This window comes from Bactrocera neohumeralis, chromosome 3 (assembly GCF_024586455.1).
Source record: "Bactrocera neohumeralis isolate Rockhampton chromosome 3, APGP_CSIRO_Bneo_wtdbg2-racon-allhic-juicebox.fasta_v2, whole genome shotgun sequence".
NCBI classification, from domain to species: Eukaryota; Metazoa; Arthropoda; class Insecta; order Diptera; family Tephritidae; genus Bactrocera; species Bactrocera neohumeralis.
Window position 1 is genome coordinate 68,316,394 of NC_065920.1, and position 4,929 is coordinate 68,321,322.

The window sequence follows — 4,929 nt, forward strand, 5'->3', positions numbered from 1 at the left end:
GGGTCTATTAAATCTACTACGCCATTCATAAGACCCTGAAGGAAAAATCGGAAATCGTACAAAGTAAATATCGCAATGATCATCGTGACGAGTCTAGTTGAGTCAGCGAGGTTCGGCTGTCACGTGAACTAGTCGCAGTCTCTCCAAGAAACTGTTAATTTTTTGAAATCGCCAGTATTGGATCACTATAGGATATTGCTAACATACAAAATAATGGATCGGAATGTTGTTCTTGCATAAAAAAGAAAACTTTTAATTGAACCACTTTGGCATATAAGTGCATATGAGTTGATCGATAAAAATCTAGATGTTTTATACATATTTATACCATGAGAACTGCTCCCGTGAAGAATGTTATATTTTCAATGGAGCCAAAGTTGACGGTATTTCTTATTAAGCATAGTTTAATTCTTAAAATTTAAAATTACCTGAAAATGCTGTTATTTCCTGTGTTTAAAACATTTTCTTTTATCAAAGACGCACACCGAAAACTGTTACAATGAAGCAAGCGAGTTCAACAATTACTAAGAATACAGAATTTATACTAAACTTCTTGAATTTTCCACTTTGTTTTGAAATATGATCTGCTCTATTGTTTTGCAAACTTTTGAAATTATATTATGTTATAATTTTTCTGTTCTGAACAAAATAGTTTTGTGTTTAACCATATAGTAGTATGCGGGCATTCACTCACTCCACTCTTCAATTAAAACTCGACTCAATGTTATTAGATTATCCAAAATCAATATATATAATTGTATGTAAATATATAAATTATATTTTCTAAGCTTGCACATATGTATGTGCACATACTATACATGCTGTCACGTCTTCAACTCAATCAAATTATGACTTAAAAAATTTCGACACGGCTGTGCTCTTTTCGCTTTTTTACTGCTTCTTCGCCAGTTAATGCCAGCATCTTAAAGTGAGTTTATCAGCAACCGAACAGTTGCCAACTGAAAAGAGCAACACGTGGCAAAAGTTCAGATTGCCTTAACCAAAGAGTGGAAACACCGTTGCCGAATGCATACAGACATATGAATATACAAATATGTACTTATATATTTGTACATAAATATATTGAGAATATGTAGGTAAAACTCTGAAATAACAAACATTGCGAGAAAGTTTTACATGTATGATATATGTATGTACTGAGGTGATGATTTGTCAGGCACGTGTACGTTTTAATATTTGAATTTTCAATTAAAAATTTTTATATTGATATACTATATTCTCATTATTCATCTCATTCTAGTTACATATAATTAGTTACCACTTTTATTATTTTAAAAGAGTGTAGCACATTACCTCAAGTTTTTTGTTTTTATTGGTTCTTCTTTCACATTTGTTACTTTCATTTTTCATTTCAGTGCTACATATACTATACAATGTACATTTGATCCCCAGGAATTCACTGTTGTTTTTATTAAATCCTGTTTTATGTTCTTTTGGCAGTGGGTCACTTGGGATCAAAAATACTTTGTATCAAAACGGAATGTGATTGTCGCTCCACCTTCTCAATCTTTTCACTTTTTCACAGCAGCTGTGTGCTTTGTTGCTCTTCTTCACACTCGCTTGTTGGCTGAAATAAATGGCGACAAAACAAAGATAAAGTACCTCATTTGTCGTCAATGTGTGAGTGAGTAGAATCGAGAGCCATTTTGGAGACTTCGGAAAACGAGAGAGCACGTATTGTCTACATAGCATAGTCATGTATCAAGTTAAATTCGATGTCAGTGTCTCAGAAAATATTATTTGAAACAGTTGACCACCCGAAAGAATTATCTCCTGCACTCAGTGTTCACCCGCTTAATGTGCTCTCACTTTCTCGCTCTCTGTGACACTCAAAGCATATACTGCAGTGCTCAGCAGCTTTTTCCATGCAGTTTGCAGTTTTCCCGGAGTATTTTAGCTCCAGCGAATCTCGCAGCTGGTTCAGTTACTACAAGACGCGCGTCTAAACGGTCGATGAAACGGAAACACCTAAAACTCAAAGCAGGCGCGTGCCTTGGAAAAATAGTAAACGATACCAGCAAGAGAAATACGATAATTTGAAAAGAGAAATTTTTAGAATTTGTGACCAAGAAGAAATGTGAATTAGTAATAAAAGTGATTTAATGATTTTTGAGACACTAAATTGTTTATGTTGCTTATTTACTATTTAATTGACTGCCAATATTGGCTGCCATGTGGCATGCTTTCATGCGAACTTTTACGCTAATTTGTAGAGAAATTTATTCATGCTTGCATATATGTATGTATATGTGTGGATGGATGCGCGTGTTTATAATTGCGCTCGAAAGCGAAAGTATGCATCGCTGTCAGCGAAATGAGTGCCAAGTACACATACATTTGCTGAGTCTTTTTTTTTACTTTTCTCGTTTGATGTTTAGTTTTAAGTTGGGAGATCCCTAACAGTTTAAAAACTGCATACATTTCTAATTTTTATTTTTATATTTTTTTCTTTGTTTTATATATTCGCTTCCTCTGCGCTGCCACTAAGTGGCTTTGAAGTGTAATTTGAATGCGATTTCCGCGCATTCGTTTCCGTCGGTGTTTTGCTGCCTTTCATTCAGGTCACTATGTGTGTTAGTGTCGCGCACACTTGAAATTTGTGACATAAATACACGCTTCACGGACGCCAACACAACAGCCCAAGCATTGTCTAAAAGCAAAAACGTGTTTTAGCAGGAGCAACGACTGTGTATGTATGTATGCTTGCCGCACAATCGCCTTTTGAAACAAAGCAGCGAGCACTCTTGCTTTGTACAACGTGTTGTCGCCAACGTGTTTTCCGGTCGCCCATTGAGCGTAACGGCATTTAGCGAATAAGTAGGCGTACACGGCGTATGAGTGATATATTTCCTTTGTTTTCTTGTTATTTAGCTAAATACATTTGTAACCTGAAGTGCACAGCATGAAGTGAAGCTGGAAAAGAAAAAGCAACAAGCGTTTGTTGGAAACGGTTATCAAAAAAAAAAAAAACAACAAGAATAAATCAAAATGAAGCAAAAAACAATATTGAGTGTAACCCAAGAAAATTTCCCAAATCAGCGAAAAAAGCACGAAAATCTACGTTGAAATGGAACCAAATAACAATAAAAGAAGTAGTAGTAAAAGTCTCAGTTATCATTTGCTGACCTTCATTAGCTACTCTTCCAACTAAACAGAAATAAGCAACACCAATTAGGACAATATGACACGCGTTCGGCAAATTGTGGTAAGTTATGTAGAATAATTGCGTCTGTTTTGACCCAATTCAATGTTGTTTGGACAAAATTTTGCACTAACGACTATTTTTTAGAATAATATATAATAAAATGGTTGTATACTGGCTTTAAATTGCTCAAGCTCATAAATTGTTAATTGCGTAATCGGTAGAAGCACTGAAATTATTGTTTATCCATAATTATATTTGGCGCATATTTCCCTTCGACAGCAGTGACTCATTTATGACGGTGTATTGAGAACATATTGCGGTTTTGATTATTAATACTTAGAAAGAGATCTATGGGCTTAGAAACGGTTTAAAAAAAAATAATTTTAAAAGTGCTTTTGAAAAAATTAATTTAATATTTTAAATATATAATAAATTTTGTTGAATTTGTTTTTAAGATAAAATCACAAAACCAAAGATTTTTAATTTCTACATAAATTTGAGGTTATATGAAAAATATGTTAACATGCATGTTGTAGATCTCTTTATTACCTCCGACTTTGTCGTATAACTTGTTTCTATTTGTCTCCTCGTGTTGCCGGAAATCGAGGTAAACTATTTGAAACCCTTGAAAATTTAAGTATTCCTTACCCTTCCACTTCAAGCATTCTCTTCCGATATGAAGTAGTTCTTCCGTAAATTATTTTTGTTGCTTTATTTTCGTTTACCAATGGGCTTCATTCTACAATATTTTTTTTTGTTTTTAAAAATGATCGACTTTCATCTACCAAAAAGCTTAGGGATAGAGAGAGGAGATTGTGAAAAATTTCCTACACGACTAAAATGAATTAATTGTATCAGCCCTCTGTGTCAAAAAAAATCAACTATTCAGTTTCTGCGCTTAGTAGGGTGTGTAGCCTAGGATATACATATGTACATATGAGAAAGGTTGCCGTTTGCTTAAAAATAGTGAAAGAAAATGTAAAGGTTTCGTTTCCAAACTTTCGTTATAAATTTTCTCATGTTACGTTGAGTGACCAAAAATTATATACAATTTGTAACAGAAGTTTTTTAAACTTCTGGAAAAATCTTAAACAAAAATTGATCAATATTATTGAATAAAATAATGACACAATAATTTTGAGTAATATAATTGCACAATGTTATTGAACAAATCAGTCAATAAAAGCTTATTTAGCAAATTTTAAATAAACAGCAATTAATCACAATAATAATACAACAATATTTTTCCGAAAAAGCAGTCTAGGCTATACAAATACAAAAGATATTCTTTGTTGATTTGTTTGATTTGATTTGAAGACGGTGTTTCAGTTCCACAAGATCTTTATAAATTTGCCCACGAAAATAAATTATGTACAAATTATAGAAGAAAGTGTAACATCTTAGGAAATAAATCATTTAAAAATATTGAGCAATACTATTGAATAAAAATACTGCACAATATTATTAGACAAAATTATTACACAAACGAATTTAAGAAGTGAGTTAATTAAAATTTGCCGACGGCCATAAATAACAATATTCGAATAGAATAATACTTTTCTGAGAGTCTAACCTATCATATACTAAATTGAGTCCTTAAGCTCCTCCCTTAAGGTTTAAAAAACTGTTTTTTTTTTGCATGTTTTTTTAATTTTTTTTTTCTAAACAACCAATATGTCGAGAATATTGCGTACAAATTTTGAGTCAATTATAGTTAAACTAACGGAGTTACAGCGTCTTAAGCAACCGGCCGCGATACCTGA

The 4,929-nt window shown here is 32.8% G+C and overlaps 1 long non-coding RNA gene across 3 annotated transcripts in view; it reads left to right on the plus strand.

Annotated features, from left to right (window-relative positions):
- The first annotated feature begins 1,928 nt into the window (after positions 1-1,928).
- The window catches only part of LOC126753591 (uncharacterized), a 45,461-nt gene continuing 42,460 nt past the window's right edge, over positions 1,929-4,929 (plus strand). The window contains exons 1-2 of one of the 3 annotated variants that reach the window (XR_007666191.1): positions 1,929-2,106; positions 2,893-3,226. This is a non-coding gene — a long non-coding RNA (uncharacterized LOC126753591). Of the gene's footprint in view, positions 2,116-2,892; positions 3,227-4,929 lie in introns of all 3 variants that reach the window. The other 2 variants (XR_007666190.1, XR_007666189.1) reach the window with 2 other exon arrangements.